Source organism: Neovison vison, chromosome 10 (genome assembly GCF_020171115.1).
Source record: "Neovison vison isolate M4711 chromosome 10, ASM_NN_V1, whole genome shotgun sequence".
NCBI classification, from domain to species: domain Eukaryota; kingdom Metazoa; phylum Chordata; class Mammalia; order Carnivora; family Mustelidae; genus Neogale; species Neogale vison.
This window is the reverse complement of record NC_058100.1, coordinates 57,100,448-57,115,544: the sequence shown is the minus strand read 5'-3', so window position 1 is coordinate 57,115,544 and position 15,097 is coordinate 57,100,448. Positions and strand designations below refer to the sequence as shown.

General features: G+C 37.2%; 1 protein-coding gene and 1 non-coding gene across 5 annotated transcripts in view; both read right to left on the bottom strand.

The window, feature by feature from the left end:
• The window catches only part of COP1 (COP1 E3 ubiquitin ligase), a 244,292-nt gene that overhangs the window by 16,477 nt on the left and 212,718 nt on the right, over positions 1-15,097 (bottom strand). The gene's annotated exons all lie outside the window — the stretch shown is intronic.
• LOC122918943 lies at positions 6,884-7,024 on the bottom strand. The gene has a single exon (XR_006386723.1).

Genomic DNA, 15,097 nt, shown 5'->3' with positions numbered 1-15,097 from the left:
CAGTGTAGCTAAAAGAGTGTGGGTTTTGGAGCCAGGCAGAGCTGAATTCAAACTCTAACTCTACTATTCCTTATTTAGTTGTATCTTGAGCAAATCAGTTAATGTCTCTGAACCTTAACTTCACTTGCAAACAGAGGCCAAACGTATGTATATACTTTTTTATGGTGATGACTCTGAATTAAGATGGCACTTAGGATATAATGCCTGGATGGTACTAAAAAGATACTGGTTTATGGTCTTCTGTCCAGGCATGTCTTTTACCTCTGTCTTAAGCCTTCTAAAACCCTGCATGTTTTTATGAAGCCGAGCACAAGAGCCAGTATCTTCATAAAGTCTTCCACAATTTCCCCAATTAGAAGTAATTTCTCCCTACCTAGGGTCAATACTTTCCCTTTATAAATATTTATATTGGGTTGTAAACCATCTAAATATATGTAATATATTTAGGAATGAATTTTATGGGGCGCCTGGGTGGCTCAGTTGGTTAAGTGTCTGCCTTCAGCTCAGATCATGATCTCAGGGTCCTGGGATGGAGCCCTACATTGGGCTCCCTGCTCAGTGGGGAGTCTGCTTCTCCTTCTACCTCTAACTGTACTCCTCCCTACTGCTTGTACTCTCTCTCTCTCTCAGTCTGTCAAATAAATAAATAAAATCTTTTTTTAAAAAAGGAATGTATTTTATATATTGGGAGATGTATTATTTATTTATATATTTATATATTATAAGATCTATATTAATTATTAAATGTATTAGATTAAATCTAATGAATTAAAAACAAGTGCAGGTTGTCCAGTTATATGGGTTAGTGTAGAAAGTGTTGAAGATGATGACAGCAACATTTATTGTTTATTGCCTGGTCATTAGCCTTGAGTTTCTCACCTATCCCGATACTTTCCATATATTTTCTCACTTGGTTCCACAATATTACACGGAAGATACTATTATTCTGATTTCAAAGAAGAGAAAACAGAGCCACACAAAAGTGATTAACTTGCCCAAAGCATCATTGCTAGTATTGAGTGTCAGTATGAATACAAATCTGACAACCTGACTTTAGTACTCTTTTTTTTCCCAATTTATTTATTTTCAGAAAAACAGTATTCATTATTTTGACTTTAGTACTCTTAATCATAAACCTAAGACCCTGTGAAGCGATAAATGACACATGCCTCCCCTGCCTCCTACATGTTTAAAAGCACAATCTTGCCAAATAAGGATCTCAAAAAATTCTGAAACATTTTTTCCCCCAAAGCAACTTTATGGTCTGTGTTATAAAACTAAGGAAGACAAGGACTCTGAAGATTTTATTGGGAGAAAAACAAAGCTAAGACATACGATTTTTAAGACTGAGTCTGCCTTTCAAGTGATAGAACACTATTAGTGACATGGCAAATGTAAAGTACACTGAAATACTATTCGCATTTGTCTTCTAAATGTAAGAGATGCAGTTGAGATAGCTAGTAAAAATTAATGAAAGTAGTCGGTCTTCAACAGTTTGTTCTATAGTCACTGAATTTTCTTCTTAAGGTGTCCACTAAGTTAAAACCGTACATCCATTTAAATCCTTCAGACAAACATTCATATAATGAAACTGGTAAATCACTATGTACAACACACACTATCTGCAAATACAACTCCGTAGAGGACACAGAACACGGAGGAAGACGGCTGAATTTAGTATCTTCCTTAAACATAAACAGAGAAGTACATAAAAATATAAGGTAAACTAGGTTTCAAACAAGAACAACTCACAAACTACATTATATCTGTTAAATCCTTAATAGCCCCTCCACAGAGCTTTTGTCTCTTTTTTAAATGAACTGATACCTTTCTTCTCATTGCCAGAAAGGAGTGCTAATTTGGAGAGATGACTACAGTGTCACTTCAAATAAAAGACCATATATACTTTAGGCCCTTTTCATATCAAGATTATAAACATAAAATAGGGACTTTTGCCTCATTTTATTTTTTTTTCATTTTGGGGTGGGATGGAAGAGTAATGATATTTATATTTAAAATACATCTGGATGGGGGGCCTGGGTGGCTCAGTGGGTTAAAGCCTCTGCCTTTGGCTCAGGTCATGATCCCAGGGTCCTGGGATCAAGCCCCACATCGGGCTCTCTGCTCAGCGGGGAGCCTGCTTCCTCTCTCTCTCTCTCTCTCTCTGCCTACTTGTGATCTCTGTCAAATAAATAAATAAAATCTTTAAAAATAAGACATAAATTAATTAATTAATTAATTAAAAAATATATCTGGAAAATTAGAATGGCTTTTCCCTTCATATATGAGTTCATGGATTCTGTATACGGCCAATCTGATTTTGACTCAGCATCCTATAGCCACAGAACACTTTAAATTGAATTTGCCCTTTCAGTCTTTCTCTTCATGTATGATCTAGAGTTGCTTTATGACCATCCTCTGCCTTTCCCTTGAGTTGAGATGCAAATACAATACATAGAAATTTTTAACAGTTTTTCTTCTATCAATGCTCTGTTAAGTGATACTGGTCAGTTATCTAGTTTCTTCACTCCTTTTTATTTTCTTCAAAGTATCCCTAAACCTTCACAAACTTTCTCACAGTACCCTATAATTTAAATACAAAAAAGGAACATACTCAAAGTGCTAACATTTTGCTGCTTCATCTTACTGTGCCATAGCAGCTTTCCTGACATGCAGAATCATTCTTTTATTAAAGCCACTTTAGAGAAGATCTTGTCTTTTATCAAGTTCATGTTGTTTCTGATCTCAGAGTTACATGTATTTCACTTTTGTATGGCTATGAATCATCAGGAGAACCCATCAACTTGACCAGAGTGTGTTCATTTACCTTAACACAGCCATAATCTATGCTGCTAACGGGCATCACATGAGAACCCACACAAAGATACTCAAACATGCATCCCAAAAGGATCCTCAAAGATTTCTAAATAAACACCATTTGTAAGCCTGACAGTTTCTTTTAGTCTCTGACCTTTCTTTTAGCACTGACTTCATAAAATATATGTAAATATGTCTAAGAAAAAATGAGCACAAAACTATAATCTATCAATAAGAGGTCCTGCTCTATAAACTGAAATGTTACAATCCCCCCCGGCCCCCGCCTTCTCGGTTATTAGAGAATCTAAGGCTGAATTATTTGTCTGAATTGAGTTTGTAAGACAGACAAATCTTAGAATCTAAGATTCTCATTTTACTATCTTACAGAGACTTTAAAACCAAATACAAAAAACCAACCTTCTATCATTATTACATAACCAATCATTGAGCACTACAGGCCAGTTGCTATACAAAGGCTTTATATGAATTATTTCACTAAGTCTCCACTGGGCAGTCTTCTTGAGGAAAATGTTATTTTCATCCTCAATTTACAAAAGAAACATGTTCTTAAAGAGACTTAACTTGTTCAAAGCCATATACAAAGCTATGGAATAGCAAAACTATGAATCAACATATGAAGACTGATACAATATACCAATTGCCAGCTTGTAGAATACAGACTTAATAAACCACATGCATGGCCCCGACCCAAATTTACATAACCAGAATGCAAGGAGAAAGAATTTGGTATCTATGGGAAAGCCTCAGCTCTCATATATTATATATGGATGTTACATCTCAAATTTCATATACCTAGATTCCTTTCTATTTGTAGAATTTGGTCTTTTATGGGTCTCCCTAGAAGTACGATTTTGATTGATATCACTGGAGCAAATGGGCTGGCTACAGCACTCAGATGGAAGAGCGCGTTCTACAGTCAGGCTCTAAGGCTGTGCCAGGACTCGACTCTTCCCTGCCAATCCCAACTCAGATCTGAGAGGTCTGGAGTTTCTTCATTATGAGGAAATCTTTTCAAGATCATTCAGTTAAATCCAAACTCTCTCTTTCCTCCCCACTGGTATCCTTCCTTAAGATGATAATGGGCACCTATGTAAGCACAAACTGTAAAGACTATTATTAAAAGAATGATACAGTCATAATTTACAATTAATAAAATAATGGGTAATTATTTTAATAAAACCTATTATATTCATCACATCATACTTCATTTTTTTTATTGGTTCAAATACCTGTTCTTATAACTAACTTATCTAATAAGAGGAAATGAATTACTCTGCTAATCAAAAGGACTCCTAGATTTGGAGGCTTATCAGATTTTTCAAATTCAAACTTTTTAAGCTTTTTAAGTAAGATTTTCTGAATGAATAGTGGAAACATCCCATATAGAAGATATTTTTATGATCATTCTAAGACAAAGTGGACCAGGTTTTTTTAATGGCAAACTGATGATGCTCTAGGTGCTGGGTATTTCCTATACCCATGACTAGATTTAAGGAAGAATAGTACTAAACAGAGAGAAGACATAAATGCATATGAAATCCAAATTTTACCTAAAGGTAAAAGGGCCAAATGTGATCATGACTATAAACACAAAATACCAGCCCACTAAATTTTACCAATGGATCTGTCTCTACATGAAAATTCACATTCATTAAAAATGATTTCATTATAAACTGCTCCTCTCACTGGGAAAATGACCATATACATGTGTACAGATTGATCTACAATTTCTTTGCAGGACTTCTTCTAAGATGTTTTACCATTTTGAAAGGTTAACAATACATGAACAACTTAAGACTTCAAAGTAGTCCAACAATCATGTCTAAGTGCCAATTTAGAAATGTAATGTGAGTAGACAGAAACACACACACATATACACACACAGGAAGGAACTGGAAGGAGGTCTGCCTCCACCAAAAACCTGCCTCCCCAGAAATTAGTAGATTATCAACTCTCTTCCCTGTCTCAAGCTTATTTTTTTCTGTCAAGACCTTTTTATATTTGGTATCCAAAGGAAACTGTGTTAACATTTTGAGCATACATAAAAGAACTGTTCTCAGGAATGGATATTAAAACTATTTAACAGCAGGAGGGGGCACCAACCTAGGCATCAACCTAGTTTTAGAAAAAAAACGAACACAGCTATACCATTAAATATCTGTCCCTAATTTTAGCATATCCTTGGCCATAAAATGGTTATGATTCCATTTAATCTTTAAGGACAACAGAAATATTACAGACACAAATATTTTTTCTTACAATGGGATTTAAAATTCACATTGTGAGAATCAAACTTTGAGCTTCTACAAAACCTCAAATAGCAAAGGATGTATAACTGATGGAACTGGTACAAAACACTTACTTGCCTTCACACTCAAATAAATCCATCTCTAATTACTATGTCAGCTCTGATCTGTAATCTATGAGAATCACTCAATTCCTATATGATACATGTGATTGTAGTAGAAACCAGCTGTCACTTAGCAGATTTACTGGAGACTGTGGAGGAGAGAGTTTAAGGGGCATATATGATCTGGCAGCAAAAGGGTGAGGGCACTACATAGCTACATGGAAGATGAAATGGAAGAACATGGTAGCAAGCAGATTCAAAATGATGAATGTTTTGAAAAGGATTTAAGAACACAAGGTTAAATAAGTTAAATAAGTACTATATTTCCTGGGCTTGGCTGAAACATCCTAGGAAATAACAAGAATGGTGAGGACAACTCTCATATTTATTTGTAAACACACCTTGAGATAGATTCAATCATAAGGCAGTCTCTTCCCTTTTGAATTAGACCTCAATAATATTTATGTTCTTGATTTTTACTCAGAGGTCATTTTGACGAAGGGTCTTGAACCCAGATTTTAGTTTCTTGTGTAAAGAAGCAGAGCACAAATAATACAAGTGAGGGGCACCTGGGTGGCTCAGTCGGTTAAGCACCTGCGTTTGACTCAGGTCCAGATCCCTGCTCAGCAGGGGATCTGCTTCTCCCTCTCCCTCTCCCCCTCCACCTGCTTATGCTCTCTGCTTCTCAAATAAATAGAACCTTTAAATAATAATAATACAAGTAGTACAAAATCTTAAAATGGTTCCTCAAAATAAAGAGCAGACTAATGATTTCTAAAGAGCTTAGAAAAATAAGGCTATGATTCAATATTGTCTGATACAGTAATTGTCCAGAATAAGAAATATATGGGAATTTCAAAGCCACAAACAAGGACAGATACCCATGCAATTAGTTATAAATAAACCCAGCTGTGGTTTGCTTACAGCACACCCTGGTGCTGTGAATCAGCAATGCTATAGCAGGTCCCTCCCCTGCTGACAGAACACACACAATGAAAAACCCAAGATTTCAAATTTAGTGCTAAGAAGTTAATACTTAGTAGCAGTTTTTTCCTGGTAAAGATCATTCCTCAAATTTGTTACAGACTTAAAAATCTGCATAAACTGTGTTTGGAAATATCACTTTCTTTTATTTTTTATTTTTTTTTAAAAGATTTTATTTATTTATTTGACAGAGAGAAATCACAAGTAGATGGAGAGGCAGGCGAGGCAGGCAGAGAGAGAGAGAGGGAAGCAGGCCCCCTGCTGAGCAGAGAGCCCGATGCGGGACTCGATCCCAGGACCCTGAGATCATGACCTGAGCCGAAGGCAGCGGCTTAACCCACTGAGCCACCCAGGCGCCCGAAATATCACTTTCTTAATGATGAATCAATTTCTAACCAGAAACTTCATGGAAGCTACTTCTGATTAGCTTCTTCATATCTATAAAATTGATTGACCTCTAATGATAACCCTGATTAGTTAAGTCAATGACCTCTCAGAAAATGGTATTTCTATATTCAGTCCACTTGCTGGCTGTAGATTCCTTAATCAATCAAACAATACCTATTCTTAAAACCATAAAGTATCTATAACCCAATTGAGATGGACGCAGAAGTAACCTCACTTGGTGTCTATTAAAAATTCCATACACTTACTGACCAAGACAATAAACAAAATAGCACAGAAAGCAGTACTTGGAATGCTGGTTTAAAGGTTGTATGGAGGGGAACGATCAGACTTAGCCAGCTGTCCTAAGCCAGACAGAGACCTCCATGTTTATGTAGGATCACTGCAATTTGTAGACAAAAGGCATTTTTCCATTTGTCCACATAGTTGGTTCCTGCAGGTTCCATTTTTGGTGTGATTTATTATTAAGAAGCCTTCAGTTATCCTCTCTTTCCTGTAGCAACTTCCCAACTGCATTAAATTCTCATTTAAATACCCTTCAATGCATTCAAATAAACTACAGAAAAAAAATGGGATTCCAAAAGAAATAGAAAAAGAACCATTAAAAAAAACCATGCAGCATATAAAAACCAAAGTGATCTTTACTCTAGGAATAAAGGTTGCCAAGAACATGTACAAGGGAAGGAGGACTGAGATACACACACCAAAAAAATCACATATGTCCACCAACTTTCCTTTATTCCTAATGCTTTCTAAACTCTCCTCCCTTCTCATTTCCCAGCCCCAATCAAGTGGGTTAAGCCGCTGCCTTCGGCTCGGGTCATGATCTCGGGGTCCTGGGATGGAGTCCCGCATCGGGCTCTCTGCTCAGCGGGGAGCCTGCTTCCTCCTCTCTCTCTCTGCCTGCCTCTCTGCCTACTTGTGATCTGTCTCTGTCAAATAAATAAATAAAATCTTTAAAAAAAAAATTATTAATTTTCCTTGACACAAAACAACTCAAATATGATCTCCAGACACCCATAACTTCCCTCACATATCAATACCTCCAGACCCTGGATACACCCCTGAATAAAGCTTAAGAACAATGTGCTTGCAATCACATATCTGACAGAAAACAATTACTCCATACTGCCGATCAATACTACAGAGGGCCTCTGATCATGGAACTGTGCATTTCTAAGGGCACTATTTGCACATTTCCTCCAGAATACTCTGGCAAAACTATTTCAAAAGTTCTGTACTACTTTAAGGATACCATGTAATACAGAAGAAATGGTAATGAATTTAAGACACGGGGACCTGGACTGTATTTTGGTTCTGTCACGGTACTGGCTTCACCTTCGTGGAAACTCAATTCCTTCAATTATAAAGCGGAAATTTCAGGTACTTCACAGAATTTTTATGAAAACTCAAACGAAACACAGTAAAGTATCTAACCAAAAAGGAAGTGGCATATTATAGGCACCAAACAAGTAAGTGGTAATTATTATTTTTTTTTTAAGATTTTATCATGTATTTGACAGAGAGAGAGAGATCACAAGCCGGCAGAGAGGCAGGGGGAAGCAGGCTCCCTGCTGAGCAGAGGATCCCTGCTTGATCCCAGGACCCTGAGATCATGACCCGAGCCAAAGGCAGAGGCTTAACCCACTGAACCACCCAGCCACCCTGGCAATTATTCTTAATAAAATACTATAACCTAATTTTTTTTTAAAGATTTATTTTAGAAAGAGATAGCAGCAAGGAGGGGCAGAGGATAAGGGAGAAAGAAACATAAGCAGACTCCACACTTATCACAGAGCCTGATGCTACTAGGCTCAATCTCATGACCCTGAGATCATGATCTGAGCCAAAACCAAGAGTTGGGCATTTAACCAGCGGAAACAGCCAAGCACCACGACCTAAATTTCTTTGTAATTAAAAGGCAGTTGGTGGGCACCTGGGTGGCACAGTTGGTTAAGCATGTGCCTTCAGCTCAAGTCCTGGGGCTGAGTTGGGAGTCCTTCTCTCTTTCCCTCTGCTCCCCCTACCCTGCAGCTTGTGCGCGCGCACGCTCTCTCTCTCCCTCTCTCTAATAAATCAAATCTTTAAAAAAGGGGGGGGGCGCCTGGGTGGCTCAGTGGGTTAAAGCCTCTGCTTTCAGCTCAGGTCATGATCCCAGGGTCCTGGGTTCTAGCCCTGCATCGGGCTAACTACTCAGCAGGGAGCCTGCTTCCCCTCCTCTCTCTGCCTGCCTTTCTGCCTACTTGTGATCTCTGTCTGTCAAATAAATAAATAAAATCTTTAAAAAAAAAAAAAAGAAAAAGGTGTTGTCTGAAGTATGAATGTCCTAGTATATCACAGTCACCATATTCATGATCTTATAAAATTGATTAAAAACATAAAGCAGGCTCCCTAGGTTAAGGAGATTTAAATTTTATCTTAATTGTTTCCTAGAAAACTAAATAGAACTAACTATAACAGCTTTTGGTGTTATTTTTTGCTCTCAAAGTAGAAGCAAGGAAGATAACTGGGGCAACGCAAAATGAAGTACAATTAGAGAATATGCTTGAGTGGCAGCTGGTAAAACGCATTCTATAGGTGCATCAGTAACTGTTAAAACCCAGAAACCAAGGGCAGAGGAACAAAAAAGTAGGGATTGAGCTGGAAAAGGGTGAGAGGATTTAAGTAAGTGGGAGAGGGAGGAGAGGCAATACAGAAATTTTTAAATTTCATGACCTGGAAGAAATTACAGCCAAAAGGAAATAAGGATGTTAATATGTCAAAAGTTGAATAGTAAAATCAAAGGAATGGCGTTTCATAATAAATTTCTTTTGGTTGTACAGAATAAATTCCTGAGCTCAATGGCTGATTTAAACTGACTTGACAGTGGGGCATCTGGTGGCTCGGTTAGTCAAGCATCAGACTCTTGATTTTGGCTCAGACCACAATCTCAGGGTTGTGAAATCAAGTCCCGTGTAGGGCTCTGAGCTAAGCATGGAGTCCGCTTGAGATTCTTTTCTTCTCCCTCTCCCTCTCTACTTGCCCCACACTTGATGCACGCTCTCTCTCAAACAAATAAGTAAAATCTTTAAACAAATCTCACTGCTTTTTGTGGCCATTTAGAGTCTTTGAAAATTTAGTTAGATGAAGTATGTTAATTCAGCAAATACTTATAAAGCAAATATAAGAAGGAAAAAAAGCTCAACAACTGATACTTTATAGTACTTTATTACTTATAAATCCATGAGCAGTGTGTTAAAAATGAAGACTCCGGAGCTTCTGGGCTGGTGAACACATTCAAGTGACAGGAAGAGGGTTTGCCCAGGACAAGAAAGCTCTATACTCCGCCTCTGCCTCCAGCAGCAGCAGCAGCAGCAGCAGCACCTTTCTCTGTGCGTCTTTTCTACTTGGCTTTCCCTGAATTGTATTCCTTTATAATAAATCAGTAAATGTTTGGTCAAATGTGGCTGATTAAACATCAGGATATGCTACCTTTTGGGAGACACATCTTTGACTCCAGCTTTAAGATCCTGATTTACTACAAGCACTACAAGAATGTTCTAGCTTTTATTTGTGCTATTGAGGAGAACAAAGGGAAATCACAGCCTATTATCCAATGTTGCCCTTGGAGCTGGTCTCTGTAACATCTTCCAAAGTGACCAAATTCCACGGGGACTTAGAATTTTAATGTGGCTCTTGAAAGGGCTGAGACCTAGGTTACTCCTCTGAAATGAAGAACAGGTCTGTGGTGGTCACTGCTGGAAACATTTTTTTGCCCCATCCCCAATGGATACATTACTGGATCTCTACAAATTTCCACAGGTGGGATCAACACTGGATGTGCTGGGGATGGGACCTTTGTTTCTCCCATGTAATTTTAGGCTATTTAATAAAAAGAAAGAAGAGATTTGTGCATTCCATAAAGAAATAAAACCACCACCATAGAGGTTCCTGCGTCTCACCTTCTTTGAAACATTAACTTAATAAGTCTGAGGTTTAGAAACTTGCATTTTTAATACAAATCCCAGGAAATTAATAATTCTGAGGTAGATAATCAGTAAGACCATGCTTTGAAAAAACACTAGTATAGACACTGGAAACTATCTATAAGTGCTGAATTCAGAGAAAGGAGAAGTCTGCATTTTTCTGCTATTGGCCAAAGGGTTAGTGAGAGGGAAGTGGAAAGATTAAAAAAAAAAAACAAAATTACTGAGTGCCTATTTTCCTGATCCCATGCAAGGCCAAGACAAGACCAAGATGAACAGGACAAGAGTTTTTATCCTAAGGAGGCTTTTGAGTTCAGTAACAATGACTGTGTATGTAAAGCTTATTTTAATACTTTTACATAATCTATGTAAGTTTACTTAGTTAAAAAAGATATTATATTCAGTACTGGAATTTGAAATACAAAGTGGCTCACAGGATTTCGTAGACAATTTAACTTCACAAATGGAAATCTATGAGAACTCAAAATAAATACAATAAAACGGGAAACTGGGGGCTATGTTGTTACCTATACTAGTGTTGTTTACATGTACTAGTAAGTAAATGTCCTATTCTCTTTTCTTTCATCCTCCCATTTCAGTATTTTAAACTAGTCCATAACAAAGGAAACTACACAACATCAGCACAACTTCACAGAACGCAGTTTTGAACTCCTCACCTCTATTTTCAAGTGACATTACATACCTGCAAAGGATTCAAGTAAGACTGAGGTGAAGAGTAAGTTAACATAATGAAAATTCAGATGTTGACTTTCACTGCAAATGGAGTCACGAGTTCTTAAACATCACACATTTTTAAATATTTATTGTTTATGAGGTGATGGGAAGAAGTAGGAGCTGTTTTTAATGGAACAACTTTGTAAGACTTGGAGTTACAGAAAAATATAATGGACTTCCTTGTAAAGAAGGAATTTCTGGTCACCAGAAGCATTCGAAAAGTTTGAAGGATACCCCATCAGAAATGTGATATAATTCATTTCTACACTGGGCAAAATGTAAGGAATCTAATGGTAGTCATCTAACCAAATAACACTCTACTACTTCTGTGGCTACAAAACTCAGCACTGTACTTAAAGAACTTCCCGGCTATGACATTACAATATGTAACACACAGAAGTACAGAAATGGGCATCTGGACATAGCGAGCAGCAAGCTCAAAGGCACAAGGGTAAACAATCATGTGGTTTTTGAGGGTCTTCAAACAGTTCAGTGTTGCTGGAGTGTAAAATGTGCCTACGCAAGTGGTATGTGATAATGCTGAAGAAGTAGGTGTTAAATGTCACATAAAAAAGCTAAGATTTTATTCTGTAACCATTAGACACGAGGGAGCATTTTAAACATGGGACTACGAGGTGATGGCCGGGGGTGATGAAGGCCTGAACGAGTAGGGGTAAGTGGCAGAGTAGCAGGGGACAAAATGGAGAATGGATTCAAGATTAAAAGGAAAATGAGATCAGATTGTGCTTAGACACATACCAAACTTGCTTTTACATTTCTAAGAGTCCATTCTTTAATGGTCAAAACCTTGTACTTAAATAGATTTGATTTTAAGTTTATAGAATACCAAAGAATACGGGTGCCTGGGTAACTCAGATCTCAGGGTCCTGGGATCGAGCCCCCTCCCAGGGCTCCCTGCTCAGCATGGAGTCTGCTTCTCCCTCTCCCTGTGTCCCTCCCTACTCCCTCACCGCTTGTGCTCTCTCTCTCTCAAATAAATAAAATCTTAAAAAAAGAATACTGAGGAATAGGAGCGTATTTAATAAAATTTTAAAAAATTAATCCAATACTTTCCATGTTGTAGTAAATCACAGCAATAGTCTATACTGTCTGAATTTCAACAAAAATCCCCCTGGTTCATTAGTAGAATACCAAATTGGTTTAAATGTGTCTTCACAACTGTCAGTCACATTTTAAAAGTCTGGCAAACTGTGCTCAATTCGGCAGCACATATAATAAAAGTCTGGCAAACTTTAGAGAAACTTTCCTTATTTGAGACTCAAATTAAAATGCTCAATGGGTTAAGATGTTACATTGTAACTTCTAGATACCATAAATATTTTCCTCCCACTTCCAAAAAATTCTTGTCCTGGCTAAATAGGTCTTGAGACTTTCGTTAGCAAACAAATTTCAAATAGATGATTTCATTGCTACTACCAATTCAGATACTGAATTTGTCTTTTGTAGTTGAGATTACTTTTGTCACTTAACTAAATGATTATCTTTGGTAATGGCAAGGGAGGGGTGGATTACAGAAGAACATACATTATACACCATATTTTGCAAAAGATAATTATCCCAAAATGTAATAAGAAATCAAAAACCTATTACTATTAATAGAGTTCTGAAGTATACTGACAATACACAAATTTAAATACCAGGAAGTACGTCTAAGATAATTAAAAATGATTGCTAAAAATCCCTTCTACCTACAGAAGTAATACAAGTACTAAAAACTAGAGAGTACAGCTTGGAGATGGAGAAAGCTGGAAAGAGCAACGCCCCTAAGATAACAAGAAAAAAAAAAAAGCTGAACAACTGCTAATTAATGACATTTCTTGGACCTGTTAAAGAACTGTTTAGGGAAAAAAATCTAAAAACCAGAAGAAACTGGTACCTGCAGGAAGAGAATGCTACAGTATTTGCTTACCTGAACCAGAAACAGCTGGATAAACCAGCAGGAATTTTAAGTTCCTGTTTAACAAAATACCGCAAGGTGCCTAGCATGATGTGTGAGGCCCCTGTGACTATAAACATTGGGGGTGGGAGAGTAGCATGCTTTTCCAGACTTTTCTTCCATGATCCCCACCTGGGAAGAATGGAGAGAATCCTCAGAAAATGTCTCATGTGGTATTGGCTGGAGGAAAGGAACAGCAACCATTTCCTAAAACCATGCAGATACACACCTACTATGTCCCTATACAGAACAAAAGGATTAGTCTGTAGAGGAAAGGGGGGGAGGGGCTTATAGTCTGAGGAGAAACTGCAGTTGAGGAAGAACAGGAAATGAAATGTTTTACTCTTAGGAGAAGGGCAGGAACATATGCTAGGTCCAGCATTTCATTTGGAAGATGGGCAGAAAGGTGAACTCCACACCCCCAAGACCTAGGTTCACAGGACCAAACTTGGAATGAGGATTATTCAAAACTTAAAAGAACATCCCTCCTCTCATAACCACCCCCACCACATAAACAAGGAATATAGCAAAGATTGCTACAAGAGACAGATTTGTTCTGGGAAGCAGTGCAAAGGGCAGACCGAAAACCCAGCAGAGAACACACTGAGGAAACTTCTGGCGAAGCAGCCAAGACTCTAAACACAAAGTATTACTAGAATATGGCCCAATGAGGGTAATCATAGCAAGAACAAACTTTGAAACAACTTAAATCATGACTACGTTAACACAACTCCCACAATGAAAGTGTGGCAGAACGAAAAGTGTACACAGCATACCCATAAGTATTCACAGCATACAAAACATTTCCTTCAGTATCTACTGTCCCATACAATATGTATGGCTTTTAACCAAAAATCACAAGGCATTCAGGAAAAATAATCTGAGGAGACAATCATTAAACTAGACTCAGGCATGACACAGATGTTGGGACTATCTGTAAATCAAACCAGATCAATACTTACGTTAAAAGTAAATAATTTAAACACCCAACCACAAAAAGTAGAGATTGTAAGACTGAGTAACTGAAGAACATTTACATGCCATCTACACCTTACCTTCGGACATAAATAAACTGAAAGGCACTAAGATGACATACCAAAGAAGCTGTAACTGAAAGAAAACTAGAATTGCTGTATTAATATCAGACAAAATAGACCTTATGACCCAGAATATGACAATAGACAAAAAGGAAAATTTCATAATGATGAGTTTATACACATCACAGAGCTGTAATAATTATATAAAGAACACAACACGAAACTACATAAATCAAAACCTGACGGAATTGAAAAGAGAAATAGAAAACTGAACAATTTATACCTGGAGATTTCAAAATTCCCACTCTTTACAACTGACAGAACAACTAGACAGAAAATTAGCAAGATTATACAAAAATTTTAAAACCTTATCGATTAAGTTGACCTAATTAACATTTATAGAATAGTCTACCTACAAAAGCAGAATACAGATTCTTCTCAAATGCATGTGGAACATATATGAAACCATGAAAGTAATTTTAAACCCCAAAAGTAGAAGCCATATATTCCTTAGACCACAACAAAATTAAACTAGAAACCAAACTTGGATATTAAACAACACATTCCAAGTAACTCAAAGGCCAAACAGAAAATAACAAGGGAAATTTTTAAATATTGTGATCTGGATGAAAATTAAAAATTAAAGGAGCAGTTTAAGTATGAAGTGCATGTTCCTTTTGGATTATTTCTTCAGAAGTGGTAGAAACAGGTGGTAAATAGGCAGGGGAAAGCATTAAAAAAAAATGATGTCATAGACCCTCATCCATTAACATTTTATTTCAAATGCGAGGCTAATGACCACTAAAACTTCCTCTGAAGAGCTGCT